Raw genomic sequence first — 17,046 nt, forward strand, 5'->3', positions numbered from 1 at the left:
ATCACCACACTCCAAGGCAAACCAATGCCCAGCCAGTCTGCAAACAATGTTTACCTTGGGAGGCCACTCCCACTTCTTCTTMGTCTATCTTGCATTTTAATAATTTTTTGTTACATGGTATGAAACAGCTTCTTGGCCAGTTTGGGTCAGCTGTGCTTACTGGCAGTGCCCACTCCCYTTTTCTTGCCCTCTCCTGATCTACTCACTGGAGTGGGGCAGAGCAGGGAAAAAAGGCAACTTTTCATGTTGAGGGGTGCAAGCACTCTTCAGTAACAGCCAGACAAAAGTATCTTATCAACAGTTTCATCCACAAAGCCAAAACACAGAACCATTCTGGCTGCTCTAAAGAAAGTTAACTCCATTCCAGTCAAAGCCACTAAGATGGGTTGAGTGAGCTTGCTTGGGGAAAGCAGTGAGCTTGCTTGGGGAAAGCTGTACTTAGCACCAGAGCATTTTGTTCATATCTTTTTTAGGTCCTATACTGAAAGTCTGAGTGCTAATGTGTATCTGTGTAGACTCCCATAGTATCTTAAAATGCATTAACATTCCACGTGTTAATAAATGATTAATAAATAATTTTAATGGCAGTAAGGAAATGGCACYTGTGGACTTAGACACAGCACTATATTCAGGGTTTGGGTTTTTAGGTTAACAGACTTTTCATGGAAAGAGAGATGCACTGTGGCATTGCATATCTTTGAAGAGATTTGTATGTGAAACAAAGGCTGYTAGAACTGAATCGACCTCATTTGTCAGGTACTCAGTGCTGCCATTCAGCCGAGCACATTACTTGATTTGGGGACTGGGTAATGTAGCTGAGGACAAACAAAAAACTATTGAATGAACGATCTTGTTGCACCCCACAAAACAGAACATACATTGTGGGATGTCGGTGATGCACATCTCTGAGGGAAACTGAAGATGTAAAGATGCAGATAGCAAGATGAGGTATGAAATCTTGCCCGTATCAAAGTGAAAGGAAGTGTTGCCATTGCAGGGAAGAAATTAGAACTTTGAGAATGCATTAACAGCTTAATTCTGGAAAACGTGCAGCCACAGTGCTGTGCAATGAAACTTGAGAGATCTCTGTTGCTTTATACTTACCTGGCTAAATTGAGCCAATTTATTTAGCCACTCAAGTGTGGACAATTTCAGCCTACAAAGACCTTCAGAAGCAAACCTTGTTATTGAGTAAGAWTTCAGTGAAAGGAGACTAAATATCCTGTGTTTCACCCTGAGTATATCATAGGGAAAAAATTCAAGGCAGATATTTAGAGACTCATGGCAGGATTGGAAATGAACATTATTTTTTTAATATACAGGAAATAGCTATTATGGGGAAATGTATGTACAAGAAATACATTTCTTGGTGTACTGCTCTTATCTTTTCCACTCAATCAAAATCCACCATGAAAATTTACGCTARGTTTCCATTTCTGGTACAACAACATAATGAGTGACATGACTGTGTATTTAACAAATGGGCAGAAGTGGGAGAAGGAAAATCCATCAGTCTTTATAAGAGAAAGTATTTCTTCTAAACTACCTTTTGAGATGAAGATATAGCTAGAACTGGAATTAAAGGGAAAGTCAGCAATACCCTGAGCTGTAACAAGGGTTCTGCCCAGAACTGTGGTTCTTGCCTCTGCTGGACAAAGGTCATTTGGCTCACAAATAGTTACTATCTAAACAGCAGGGACTAAACTAACCCCAATAAACTGTTTGTATGGATTGTGCACAGGAAACAAGCTAATAGCACACTGAATGACAGTGTCTATTTAATGCTGGGCTTTTACTGGGGACAGCTGGGGGCATGATAGTGAAGAAAATAACACTTTGTCATAAAGTGCATCCATTTCTAATTAATCTTTTAATTTTTAGAATTAAACCAAACATATTCCAGAGGTCTGCTCAGACCTTTTCCTGTACCCTCTGATGCAGAATTCAAGCTCAAATCTACKACACCTCTTTCTGGAGAAAAGGAGAGAATGGCTTCAGAATAATTAGTGTTATCTTAGCATTACATGCAGATATATATGTGTGACAGCAAAACAAATAGGGGTAATTACTCTCAGTGTCAAGAATTAGCTGGGTTGCTTGAGATTTACAGAGAGATTYCTTAAAAAATAATTCAGAAATAAAAAAGATTGCACTATGGCATCTGTTATGATGGTTAACTGCTGTTGATGCTTTAGCAGAGACATGCAGTGAAAACGTAAATAAATTTCCCTCTGATTTATGTTTGAGGAATAAATGCTTATTTTATTATAAATGKTTTTTAAGCAAAGATATTCTCTCTTACACAGGTAGCATACAGAGGACTTGGGGAAGCTTTTCATGCTTTTACCAGCAATCTAATRAAATCACAGCAACTAAAGCATGAGATTTCATGCCTGGCTGTGAGAGCCTAAATCCTCTGACTGATTCACAATATGATGTTTGGGTAAAGAGGTGGAGATAAACAGATATGTCAGGAGGTAAAGGGAGTATGTCAGGAATAGAGTATGAAAGCCAGTTGAATTTTCARCTTGAAACCAGGGTAAGTAAAGCACATGGATGGGCATTCAAGAAGTGGTGGGAAAATCTTTAATTGAGGGAATATTTTAGATAAATGAATGTGATGTTCATTGTRGGGTCTGGGTTGGCTAACTGAGAAAGTGCTAGCCTAAGGACAGTGTCCACCATACTTGAAGTCATATCTACTATCTAATCTACAAGCCAGTAGCCCTCTCGAAATTCCTTTGTTGTTGCAGTTTTGGGAATCTGATGAATTTTAATTGGCTTGACTCATGTGAAAGAACTGATACTCATTCTGGAACTGGTCAGGGGCTCATGGGGGTTAAAGGAATACTTGGCTGTGCAGTGCAAATGCCTTGTCACAGGAGCATGAACTTGGCAAGGCCAAGAGCCTCTTCTTATGCAGTGAAGCCACAAGTAAGTTATGTGTCCCAAAAGAGTCCATGAAGGTCATTACACCAAGCCTCTGGCCACATATTTCTGATTCCCGATACGTTGTAGAGAGAGACTATTTTAGATGTATTTATTGAGTGTCTTACAACTTTTATTGGTATTGTTTTTCATTTTTCTCAACTTCTAAGCCAAACTCCTTCAGTATCATGAGGCTGAATGTTTATGCCTCAGGGAAGGAGGGAAATTATAAATAARAAAGTATTGAAACCATTAGAAATGGACATTAGGAATAGCTTTTMTGTGCAGTATATTATTTAATGATCTTCAAGTCGTATGTTGGGCAGCAATAAGGAATGCTGTTGTCCACTGGATAATGATAATTTCCAGCTTTTGGGTGGTACATTATTGTTTCTAACACTCCATAGGTCACCAGGAAACCAAATTCATGTCTCTTGTGCATTTTGAGTTATAGACAATATATCTGGGGGACAGAATGAAAATAAATTATGTATTTGAGAGCTCATTGTATTTTTTTTTAAAGTCAGCCTCTCATAATTTTAYCAAATCTTAAAACTTTTCTTATTTTCACTCATATTTTTATTTTATGTTCCTCCATCATTTGTTTTATTGATTTTTTTCCTTTCCTCATGCTTTTTGCTGTCTAACTACCCCTGCATATCAACAGTGTTTTAGCTTGTAGAGGAGCCATAACTAACARTGAATCTTGCCTGAATATAATAAAGTAACACATATTAAATATTTTTCTCTGTAATTGATTAATTGCCTGCTGAAGTTCTTTGTACTTTCAGCAAATTGTATTTGCAGAAAGRGTTTGCAAGTAGTGAGCAGTCAAGATGATGAAAAAAATGTGAAATACACATATCAGTGCTCTGCAGAGTGCAGCATAGCCTGTTCTTGGTACTTCCTCCACCACTATTTCCCTGTTTAGGTAGGGRTGTGTCTGTTCATGTATTGCAATCAAACATCTCTGACAGATAGTCAACAAATACTTAACTATTACATTGTATGGAAAAGGAACCGGGAAAGAGTAAAACAAACTTTTCTTACACTGCATCTTTCCATTGGTAACGCAATCTGTTTTTCTAACCTTTTCACATAACAATTTATATATGGTAAACTTTATATGGAAACTCTAATATGGTGGGAATTATTTTAAAATTATCAGAAGGTGCATGCATAAACCTTTGWCACCTTGTAGTACACACACACACCTTTGTCACTTCCACTTTTCTAGAATGAAAATGCAGGTTGAGTGTTCTGTAAAATCATCAAGTTCTAATGTAATGCTAACATAGTACTCAGTATGCTGTGTCTTTAATTAATGGAATAACTACATAGGTGCTCAACTGCAGCAAGGAAACTCTTCTCCCTTCTGAAGACCCTTCACCACCTGCGCTGAGCAAACTTCAGGCACCAGACCCATTTGGTATCTGTGGAGTTAACTAAGTTAAGCTTACTTCCAGTTAGCCCGTGTCACCAGGAATGCAATTTGTGTTTACCTATATAAGGAAACCTGTTGGCCCTGCAGGAGCTCGGCGGGGCTGTCCGTGCTGCGAGAGGGGGAGCGCTCTGGGCGGCGGGCGGGGGCAGCACCAGCACCGAGCGCAGCCGGGGAAGCGCTGTCCCCGCTCCTCTTCGGCTTCGGGAAAAGAGGGAAAAACTGTCAGCGGCAAAAATGGAGAAGCAGGTAAGTCGGGCGGATCCCCGCAGCCGGAGGGTGGCGGAGTCGCGGTGCGGAGAGGCTCGGAGCGAGKCTTGCCCTTCCGAGTGTTGTTCCCTGCTGAAATGGTTTGTGAGCTCCACGGGGCAAATCGGGCSGTTCTGTGCCGCAACATCTGCGGGAGCAACTCCCGTAACTTCTCTGACATTCCATGTGCTCCTAAATCGGATTCACCTTGATTTTACTGCGGAGATTCTCAAACTTTCTCAGCTCTGATGGAACACAGATGTGAGCTGAGGCTGGAAATGARGCTGAGATGCTAATGCTAAATCCATGGTGTTATCATCCTAGTATGTCTGAGAAGTTCTTGACATGTTTGGTTTTTTTGTTTTGTTTTTTGAACCTTAAAGTGTACATTTTGTAAAAGGTGCACTTCTTTAGGATTTCTAGGGTTTTGGTGTATTTTACTTCTGTGTGTGTGAATGCAGCTAAGTCAGCATCGCTGGAATGTGTTTGTTAGAATACAGAGGGAGTTCCTGTAGTAATAAAGATTTTGCAGTGAGTTAAAAAATAAACTTCAGGTACTGTTATAGGAAATGTGAGCTAAACAGGTTCTACTACAATAGGGATTACTCAGTTCAAAACAAGGATTTGTATTTCTTAGGCAGGATATGCAGAGTATGATAAAATTTTTAAAATAGGCTTCCAGTAAAATCCTCACMAACATGGAGAAATTTTTCCCTGAAGATTTTAGTAGGACATAATGAAAAATAAAGTAGAAAACCTATTTCAAATGGATTCCTAGCTGTAGGAATACTGGTGTGCAGTCCTTCAGGACAATTACTGTTAACTAGCAGCATGGTCATTGCAGAACTTTATTCAAGTTTTCTGTCATTATGGTGTAAAACACAGGAACAGAAAAATATTTTCATTCAATCTCTTACAGTACCTTCTATGGAAAAAAAGTGCAGAGAACTAGTTAGAAACAGGTGGAGTGCATTTGCAGAATGATTTTGGTTTTTCTGACTTCAGGGACTGATAGACATATGATTACTTTCCTTTTATTTTCATGGTTATTGATATTTATGTGTGCACAGGCATTTGCACGCACTAGTTACGGGAGTTACAGCTATATCTTTCCTAGCAGTCAAAGTGGGAAAGTAAAATGCCTAGGGTTTAGAAGCTTACGGTGAAGAAGATTATTATTTAAAAACCCTCTTCTTTCTAAACAATTGTAACTTTTATGAATGAATGTCTCTCTGAGATTAGCATTACCTGGTTAAAATTAATTCAGAATAAGGAACAGTCAGAATTTAAAGTCWCTTGTGTTTGTACAGATTCCCATTCATTTCTGTGAATGACTTTTCTAAACTCCTGACTTTGAATGTTGAGTGAGGTATTAATGGGAATGACATAAGATAGATATAGTAGTTTCAGCAGAGATTTTTATAGGTGCTTCAACACCACAAAGCACATAGCAAGTTCCTAAATAGMCTGTTTCAGGGCTGAAGCTGATGGGTTTGTTGCCATGAATCACTTTTGGTAGTGGTGGAAGTCACCACAGCAAAGAAAGCAGGGCTGGTGGACCAGAACCATAAATTTCACTTGTCTCACTTCTCATCCTGGTGYTTTTGTGAAATACCTTTATGATTCTGAATTGAAAAGGGGCAGAGAGAAAGGATTTTTAGCAGGGCTGGTAGTAATCAAAGTGTGAATTTAAAGGGCAAGAGAAGACTCCTGGGAAACAAGCTTTTAAATCACCTTTTTCAAGTYTGCAGTAAATTGCATTGCCCCCGTGAGTTTGTCTGGCTATGSTGCAATCATTAATGGTCTTTTGATTTCCCAGTGCAAAGCAAGGTAGAAACGTGGTTCAAAGTCTCTCTCCTGTATTCTGGGTTGACATGAATTTGCTCGTGCCAGGATCTGGGCAGCCATCTGTGTGGTGCAGCCCCTTGGTGAGCTCTGGGGGTGTGACCCTTTCGAGGGACGCCAGGGGAGGAGCTGATTCTCATCCCTTTCAGCCACAGAGCCTGCCTCTGCCACCCACAGCACATTTGTAATGAGTGGCTTGGGAGCTTGCAGCATCACCGTGGGACCTGCCTAAAACCAGTGTCTGCCCCAGGGTTTTACCTCAGCTTGGTGCTGCTCCTGTGGTGTTCCTGTGGTGTTTCCATTGACCTGGGTGCACGAAAAGCAAATTCTTCTTAGACCAGAACTGGTGGCTGGGACGTATATTCAAGGGAAGTTCTATCCTTGTTTACAGTGAGCAAAGAATTGCAAAGTAAACAAAGCAATTGAAAATATGGGGTGCACCTTTGCTTTATCCAAAATCACAGGAAGATCCAGTAGCTATGATTAGATGATGCTCTCTGGCCTGGGCTCCTGCCAATCAACTGTTGCCCTAGCATGGGTCTCTAACCCATGTTAATAGTGATGAGCTCTATTCACTGATTGAAGAAGAAAGCACTAAAGTCATTCTTACCCTGTTTAAAGATGATTTTTTTTCATTCATTCAATGATTCCTTTATATCAATTTTAATGGCAGAACTGCAGAGTGCAGCAATGGTATTGTATAGGACTGTGTATTTTGAGGATGAATGTGTTGAACYCAGGCAAAGACAATGATCACATCAAGTCTGTGCATACACCTGTGGTGCCAGCTTTGGTTCTGTAACTGAAACAAGACAAGGCAGAAATACTTTGCCTTGATAGYATTGATAATTTGAACCAAAATTATCTTCTGCCTTCCTGTTGGATTACTGATGGGTTAATTCATAGAAACTGTCGTTCATTTGTCACTTTAAAATMAAAAAGTTCTTTATGTATTTAGAATATAGCATCATAAAATTTTTGTTTAGAAATGAAAGACATACTAAATGTCTTCWGTATTTTTCCACATTTAGTAATCTGTTAATCCTAAAAAAGAGATAAAGTTAGGCCACTTTCGTTTGTACTTGCACCCATCACCTCATTTTTGCTTTCATTTTCTAATTTGTGTATAATTTGAAGCTGATTTGCTCTTACACATTGGCAGGAGGCTGTTTGGCTCATCATGGTTTTTCCTGGTATCTTTACACTTATGCAATAAAATGATATTAAAAAAAAAGACTAACCTTTCAAAGGTGTAACTGGAGAGCTTGAAATAATAAAAGAACATGCTGCACTAGTTGCATGCTCCCTTTACGATTTTGTTAAAGGCTTTACCATTCCATTATGCTATCATTTTGTAGTGTAAGCATTTTATATGGCATGTGTGATTTCATTGCCCTTARGTGACCTTAGTAAATTCCTTATTTCCCCTGAAGCACATACCTAATTGAAAATTGCCATCTGCAGTTGAGGAGCTCTAAGAATAACTCAGTATGGAGATGGGTGTCCAGAGAGCAAGGCAAGATTACATTTTGTGCAGAAAAAGTACTGTACTGCAAGAACTGAAATATTTACCTTGAAGATGAAAGATAAGGAATTATYGGAAGGGCATCTTTATCTGTCTGTCCACTTCATCTGCCTAATGCTGCTCTCCAGAGATTATGTGATCCACAAAAAAGCATATGTTGCCTCATTTTTTAAACCATTTTGAAAACTTGCATTTATTCTTTCAGCCTTGGGTAAATGTACTTTGAGTTTAAAGTTAAAAATACCATTCCAAATCCGATCTGGGCTTTCTAGTCCAGCAGCTGTCCTCACACTGCAATGCCTGGCTTGGCTCTGCTGTGCCACTTTCAGGATAGAGTTATGATGATTGAAATCTGCAACCACAGCCTAAAAATGAGATGACATATTCCCAATGAGAAACCTCTGGCCTGGCATTGCATTCTTTACAGCTTCTATGAGCACAAGTGCTTAAGAGCCTTGAAAAGGAAGGAGACAAAAAGCTGGACAGTGTGAAGCTGAGGAGTGCCTCAAGAAGGCACTTTCTTAGAGGAGAGAACTTTAAACTGTGCTCTGGATTAGAAGTCTGTGACATCTGTATATTTGTTCACTATTGTGTAATGTAATTGTTTAGGACTGGAGAAATGCAAGTATTTTAATTAAAAAGGGTTGGGAAATGTAAAGCATGAAAAGTCTGTGATGAACATGTGAAGTTTTTATTCTGTCTTCCTGTGTGTTTATTCATTTCAGAAAAACTACTGGGCTGAAAATTAAGCCTCCACAAAATCTCTAGTCCTGTGTTATCTCACAAGTAGTCTTATTTATGAATGCTTATCCTTTGAATCCTTTTGTTTCTGTGTTAATTCCAAGTTATGTTTCAAAACTGTTTATCAGGGTTAGAGCTTTGGAATACACAGTGCTTTGAGACTCATAAGGGGGAGGTATTAAAAATATGCAACATGTGTTAGGGTGTGAGTTTACCAGCTGCTTAGGATGTACTTCTCTGCTGGTTTTGTGGGTTTTTTCTTTCATTAAAAATATTAACATTAAATCTAGGTTTTGATGTTGTAGCAACTAATCTAGGGAACACAAATATTCCATTGCAAATTCTGTGTGTGTGTTTTTCAAATTAAAAGTATTTTATGTTCAGCAAGATATGTAGAAATATCTTTGAGTCTAAAAGTCTGTACAAAGGCAGATGTTTGGGTATGTTAGGTATGTTTCCAGTCTATATCTGTGATTGCAGCACATGTTCAATTTTGTATTTGTCTAAAATCTGTGCTGAACTTTKGGGTAAAGTTACTATTTTTGTGTGATTGTGTGCACAGAGACTGGAATAACTGATACTTGCTTTTAGGTAAAGCAGTAAATASTCATAGGAATTTCCTTGAACAAATTGAGATCTTCCATTTATGGGTTCATTAAAGGGGTAGATGTTAAATTGAGCTCTTTTTTCTTCAGTAGTTTCACTCGCTGGTGATTTTGTATTGGTCCTCTGAAATTTGCATTTAGGGATATGGCRTATAAAAAAGGCAGTTGCTTTCATACGGTCTCATTATGCTAAGTTCAGCTTCGTTTAGCACTGGTGATTCTCACATTCAGTGGTGTGAAGGAAAGGCCATTTTTGACCCCTGGTGCACAGTTCCAGCCATTGCCACAGGCTGAGCTGCTGTGCTTGGTGCTGTGCTGGATGCAGAGCGCTCGGGGTGTCAGTTTGAAAGTGTCACCACTCGTCTGCTCTGCTCCTCCAGTGGTGCATGTGCTCTTGCTGCTGAGCTTCCAACACTTCTGGTGTGTAACTGCCTAGCCTGGAAAATTCCATATAAAACCTCAGATCTGGCCTCCTGAGGTGGATTTTTTTTTTGACAAATTGAATTTCACTATGTATACAACAACGTTAATATTCTTGCTGTGTTAATTCCATAAAATGAATAGTGCTTTACTGTACCGTTCATATCTTAGTTGTCTCCTTCATGGGAAATTCCATCCAATTTTAGCTGAGGAGTTTAGGCATTAGCAGTTAATTATGAATTCTTACCTTAAGTATGGCAATGTGCCCAGGGTGGTTTGGGATATCCTATTGGTTGTGGGTTCAAAGTTATGTAGCTGTGCTTAACACTCCAGTGGGCAATTCTGGCTATGTTGCATTTTCCCTTTGATATGTTGCCCTGCCACCATCATTAATGCAGGCTTAGACTGCAAACATCTGTTTGCTTTTATTGCACATGTGTTGCTTAAGATGTTCAGTATTTGCATGATGTGAATAACYGGACTCAATGAGCATATATGATGAGTTTAATGAATAAGCCTTAAACTGTGTCAATGAAGTGTATGATATATACAGAAGAGAAAACTGACAAGTTCATGTCTAGACTTGTATTTCACATTTTAGTGGGTTTCTAATGGTATGAAGGGAGTCATGTAAATGTCAATCAGATGGAAAGATTGCATTGGTATATCAGACAAAGATGATGGGAACAGAGGAACCACTTGATGTTAGAAAACAAAATTAGGAAAGCTCTATATCCTTCATTCTAGAATCTCACCGTATTTATGGCATGAATGGAATGCTTGTAAGAAAAAACACATACTTTTTTATCACTATATATGCTGTAGAGTACTCTCTTCAATGAAAAGGGTATCTGGGTTTGGAAATAAGTTTAGCTGTTGGTCTCCGCACCTTTTCAGCAATACCCCATAGGTACATTGATATTTCAGAGACCTGCCACGTTGGTTCTAGCGTGTACCATTCCACATTGCTGGAATGCACAACAAGATTACTTTGGTTTGGGTTAAAGAAAGTGAGTGAAATGACTTACAGTTGTTAGTTTGTGTTTTAATTTAGGAGGTTAAGCTAATGTGCCTTGAAGCTTTAATTTATATKTTTCTGTACCATGAGGAGTCCAATTTGGACATTTTCTGTCACATGAGAACYAAAGTAACAAAATGCAAGGAGAAAATGGAAGATTACAGTTGAGCAGAACCATCAGCTGAAAGGCCTTTATTCACCCACAGACAGTTTAAAGTTTTAGGGTATGCAGAATTGCTATAATATAATAAAAATTAAAACAAAAAGCTCTCTAGAAAGGGCTTACAAAACCAAAAGGTTTAATTGATGGATTCAGTATCATCTGCCAAGTTTCCAGCACATCACCCAGGCTGAGGGAGGTAGAACTAAATTTGAAAGTTATTTCACTAGCTGGCAAGATGGTCTGAATTCAAGAAGATGTAATGGAATCAAAAGAAGCATGGGTTGCTATAGTCAGAGACAAAAATATAATTTATTTATAGAAAATGGGGAATATTTCAGTCAGCAGGAGTATCAGTGGGCTACCGCAAATTAGAAAATGAATGCAAGTTGCTGATGAGGCAAAATGCTGAAATGTGAAAGCCATTCTGGGAGTCATTACTGAAGGTATTATAAACAAGAGGATGAGCAGAAACTATTTTGCCCTGTTCTGTTGTGATAAATGCCATCCTGAATCAATCACCCTGTTTTATATGTGATACTTTGAGAAATACACCAACAAACTGGCGAAAGGCTAATGGAAAGCAAACCAAAAATTATGCAAAGAAAATGTGATGCAGATTTCAGGAATTGAGTGTGTTTTATCGAAAATCTGGAYTCCTAATGTTTCCTGTACAAGTATCTTACGAACTAATATTCTGTCCATCTGCCTGCACCCAGAGGTCCAAGGAGGAGCTGAGCTCTCCCTGATGGCCACTGCTGCCTTCATATGASARCAAAAGGTGAACACACCCAGTTGCAGCAGCAGCCCCAGATCTGCCCAYTCACTGGTTTTTCCATGAAAGTGTGACTYGCACAAGCTCAGCTTGGTGAATYGCTGTCTAGAARAGAGAATRAAACACACAAACAYKGTTATAAATACCATTGTGATAGTGKTGTTGCAATTAATTGTTCTTCATCTCTGAGGATGAGACAAAAGGCAATTTGCAGTAATGGTGGTTTAATTAGATTTTAGAATGAGCTCTACAGCTGGTATTTAGGCACTGTGATGGGTTACCCAAAGAAGCTTCCAAGTCAGTCTTTGGAGATTTTTCACAGACTGAACGAAATATCTGTTGTGGAACATCTAAGCATAGTTGATCCTCTCTGTGAACAGAGAATGACTCCACAAAGACCTTTTCAGACTTGCATTGCTGTAGTTGCTTGCTGTGACTTTGGCTGTGTCCTTAGCATGAAATCTAGGAATGTTCTCCAGTTTCAGGCCCCAGCATGTCTCGTGTCACAGCACCACAGCAGTGCTTAAGCTGGGCTTGCAGTTTCCTTTTCCACTTTATGGCTGCAGCTGCCGTGCTCTAACCATGTGCTTGTGGATTAGCAGACTCTCTGGTGTCTCCCAGGTGGCCCTTACCTGTGAAGAAAAGCAGGTTCAGCCTCAGACTGCTACCCTCTTTACTGATTCCAGTACCATAGACTCATTGCTTTGGAATCTGGGAACTTTGAATGATTTAATTTCTTCAGCTTCTAYCCAGTTATTGTCAATACTCCCATTTTAATATTAGCATTTAGTAACAACAAATACAGAGATTACACGAACGAATACAAAACCCAATAAAATCATGGCAAAAGTGCGGATAGTTACACATGTAAAACCCCTGCCATTTACTCTATAAAATACACTCATTTTTCTCTGGTCATGAAAATTGAAACAACACAATCTCTGTACATATAAAGTAAGCAAGGACATTACTGTAAATAAATGTGAGGATTGTGTTAGTGGAGGAGGCTGTTCTCCTAAGCACTGAATCTAAGCAAGGGGTAGATTGGATGGTTACATTACAAGGTTGTCTGTGGAGAACAACTTTGGTTTGTTGTGTAAAATGTGTTATTGATGTGCTGTGGGCAATAAATGAGTCTCTCYCCCCGGTTTGTGTGGCAGTGCTGAGTCATTGATTGCAGTCGATCAATGCTGTACACTGCTGTGAGTGCTGTATCCACTGAGCTCACTGTGAAAATACAAGGCATAGCATTCGATCAATAAGGTCCCAAATTAAAAGCAGTGATCCAGGAAAAGGMGAATGTAAAAACAGAAAAACAGGGAAATGGAAGTGAGATTGATTTCTTTGCTTGACACTTCCTGTAACCTTATTCTCATGACTCAGCATTTCTGAGGTTAACTCTTTTGTGAAATCATGATTCATRAGCTTTGTTTACTAAATGAATTCCTTAATGATGGTTAAACCAATTGTTAGTGTCTGATTCAGGAAACAGGAAATGCTGAACTGTTGACCTTCCTAAAATTAGCAAATGAGCTCACATAGTAATTTTAAAATATAGGTGAACATTTTTATTAGCAGTAAAYCTTTTTGCTATCACAGGCACCCACTTGAATCAATCCATCTATTCACTTGTCTTGGAAKATTTCACTCTGATATGGAGGAGGGTGCAAAGGTTTTACAGCAGAAATACCTGCTCACAGAACAACCTGCTTTCTTCCACACTGTTCTGAGTTCTYCCTCAGTGGCAGGGCCCAGATATGCTCCACTCCTCCTTTCATAGCTGGGGCTGTTCTTCAGAGCTCTTTTTCAGGCCAGAGTGGYGAGACAGCCACTGTGAATTTCACAGCTCTCTGGGCAAAAACCGTGTGTGGTTGACTGGGGAACTCCATCTTGAAAAAGGGATGCCATAATGCATTCTGCTCATTCCTGTTGCAAATTTGCTGTCTTCCACAGTGGTTTCTGWCTTAATTCGATCCTTATTCTGAGCACAGAGAAAAGGAACGTTGTCTCAGGCAGCCAATGTGTAACTGTGGAAAAACACTTGGTTTGGGATGGCAATAATTATTACAACTGTTAATTACTGTGTTTTTGGGTCAGAAGTATGATATTTCATGTTCATAGGCAACATCACTATACAACACTTTCTGAGATTTAGAAGTTCTGCATCTAAAAATAGTTTGCAGAAATTAAATTGAACCAGGTTACTAAAATATTCAGTAATTTTGGGTATCTGTATAGCCTTTGTCTATTCTAACCCAGTTTTTGACATATTGCCTAGAGGAAAATGCKCTTTAAAATGTTTGGACAAACTACATCTAAAGCTCAAATTTGTCTGAAAGATTACATTCTTCTGAGCAAGGTTCTATATTTCTTTGAGATCAGGACTGTTTCAGTGGCTTTCTGTGGTTTTATATTAAAAAAAAAATCTTCTGAATTATAATGTGCAAATATGGACCCAATATTCAACAAAAACCATCCTGTACTTTCTAAAAAGCTGTGCCTAGTATTCTGTGTCACTGAAAGAAAGATGTCACAAAGATCTGGACTTTGTGGTCTTCAGGGGAGAGCTGTCACSAAAGGAAGGAGTAGCCTGGCTTGTGGGCCTAACCAATGTCACTCTTACATTTTACATTATGAAGATGTTGACCCAGTAAATCAAGGATGCTTTCCTCCCACATGGAGGCTTGTAAATGTGACAGATGGAAAACTAAGACTCAATCAAAATAGGCTTTCAGTAACCTTAAAAGCTCCATATGAAGGYAGGTGCCTCCATAGGCTTCTGGCACTTTTATTTACTTGGGCCTCTTGAATTATRGATAGGTGGAGATAGCAACTATTTACTGAGATGTTTGTATAAGCATAGAACCTGATTTGTTTGTCTTGGATTTTTCAAAAGCAAAGTTCATCCAAATTAATCAGTTTTTCTCTGTAATAGTTTGGTGTAGAATCAGAAGTCAGTTTTATTTACAGCAGGTTGTGTGTTTAAGGCACTGTCTGTTTTTCAGTGGAGGGTGCATGGGGATGAGTCTGTTAAAGGCAGTGCTTGGAAGGTGACTGTATTGCACATTCCCATCTTGGAGAGACTGTTCCCAAGGCCTGTTCTGTGTCCATGAAATCACATTGGAGGATTCTTTCTGGTGATACAACAGCTGCARCTAAGGATTCTTTTCTCAGAATGATCAGCTTTTTCAAAGCAGTAATACTGGTCTGCCTGCAGTTCCTAAGGGGAAAAGGGTTAATGTATGAAGAGCATGCAGCAAAGAGCCCTGTGTTCATGGGTTCACGAGATTTTAAGGCCCTGAACACATAAATTCAGAGAATAGCCCACGTGAAGAGAGACTGGCCTTGTTTTTAAAACTTGCATGTGCGTGATGAAATCTCTCTGTATGATCAAAATTAATCAACAGTAACAAATACATACATGTAAGAGCTGAGGGCACTTTTTCTGTTGTTTCCAATATTCACTTATTGCTACTTGCCATTGTGTTCTCATGCTCTCAGATGGGTAGAATTTTTTCTCATGTAGRGTGGTAATCACCATAAGTTATGTTGAACGTTTTTGACCGAAGCACAACTTTTCTGTTCTCAATTGCACTGATTTTATTTGTCTTTTAAGTTTCTGTGAAACTGCAGGGAGAAAGAGTCTTTTAAGATGCTATAAAAAGCAAAAGGATCTTGCCTTTTTTTGTCACGACTTGTTAGAAGCCTACACTTGGTTTTGGACAAAGGATTCCAGGCAGTTGGCTTCTCTCCAAAGTGACTTACAACTTTATTCTTAAAGGAAGAGATCCCAGGTGCAGGAGACTGAAGTACCAGGGATTTAATATTAAAACTGTCATTTTTTTCTTCTACGTCATGTTTCTTTTTTCTGCCTAACGTTAGATAGGTACAATTCCAATCTAATTTACAATTGCAATGGTGAGTACATTCTCCTTTTGACTCTTCAGGTGACAAATACTGCTGTGCTGAACCCCACTGTTCATTCATCTTATAGAACATGAGGACATTCATTCTTCTGCCTTTCTACAAAAAAAAMCCCAAAACACCTTCATGTTTCAAGAGAGATTCTTCACGTATATATTGTTCTAGAATTAAGAGGAAAGTTAATAAACTGAAACAATAGGAACAAGATTTCCTTTTTCAGTGTGGTGTTGCTTTTGCCCTGCACTACTTACCTGCTGTAAAGAAAGGTGGCTGTAAGGAGTAAAACTGTCTGAAAAGATTTCAAAGGCACAAAGAGGAATTATTTACAGTGTTTCATCCCAGAATGTATCAGAGAAGCATGTATACCAATGAGTATTACAGAAGCATTCAAACTGCACAGATCAGCACACATAAATTAATATATGGTGTGTGACATTTTTTTTGGGAGAGATCTGTATCCAATTATAAATTCYTCTTCAGTTTATGACTAACATGGAGTAGTCTTCCAAGGGAAGTGGTGAAGCACTGTGTACTCAACCATTGGCAAATGAGGTCTGCAAAGTGTTTGAAGGCTCTTCAGAAAGCAGATCTGAGAGGAGCAGTGATGGGCACGTGATGACACGTGGAGTTCTCATGTCTCAATTCTGACTTGCATTTTGACAGTTGTGCTGATGCAGAAGCACCAGGATGTGCCAAATTTACAGCATTCAGACAAATTAACTACTTCCTCTATCTCTATTATTAGAGAATTTTCAGATTAAGGGGGGKTTTGTGTTTGTTTTTAATTTAGAAACACATACGCATTTGAGATTCAGGAGAATTGTGTGACAGTTTAAGGATGGAATTACTCTTCATAGCACAAGAAATAACAAACTCTGAAATAGCAAATGTCCCACCAATTACAGATTGGTTTGTGCCATGAGAAAGCAAAAAAAAAGGTGATAGACCTGGAGCCTCTGTTACATGGGGTGACATCAGAACCCTCTGTGGGCTTTGTAGCTTGCCTGTGAAGACCATCTCAGCCACTTACCAGAAATATGGCAAATAGCCACATTCCATATTTGCTGAAGCAAATATGAGTTGTTTAGATATTTCTSGTTCCTGTTGTTTTATTATTTTTTCATCTCCTGTGTTTGATTGGAAGCATGAATTGGTCAAAAAAAAWTTTTTAAGGATTGATTCATTTTGACTATACTTCTATTATTAAAAAGCTCCTCAATCTTAAGAACAGCCATTAAAATGGAGAGTGTGGAGGAGAAATAGAGMAGCTGGCTTCAAATGTGCAGATGAATTTGTTTTCAGTTCCCTGATACGGGCTTTCAGAATCATATCAAGTTATTGACAAAATGGGATTTTAACCCTGAATCTGCCATGTCTTGAATAAGTGACCCAGTTCCTGGCTGCTTTGGGTTGCT

At 38.9% G+C, this 17,046-nt stretch overlaps 1 protein-coding gene across 1 annotated transcript in view; it reads left to right on the forward strand.

Moving 5' to 3' along the window:
- Positions 1-4,536: 4,536 nt before the first annotated feature.
- The window catches only part of MID1 (midline 1), a 230,233-nt gene continuing 217,723 nt past the window's right edge, over positions 4,537-17,046 (forward strand). The window contains exon 1 of the mRNA XM_057389687.1: positions 4,537-4,618. The gene's annotated coding sequence lies outside the window, so the exon portion shown is untranslated. The remainder of the gene's footprint in view (positions 4,619-17,046) is intronic.

Source organism: Malurus melanocephalus, unplaced genomic scaffold (assembly GCF_030028575.1).
Source record: "Malurus melanocephalus ecotype Western Australia unplaced genomic scaffold, MMel_1.1 scaffold_1, whole genome shotgun sequence".
Classification (NCBI taxonomy): domain Eukaryota; kingdom Metazoa; phylum Chordata; class Aves; order Passeriformes; family Maluridae; genus Malurus; species Malurus melanocephalus.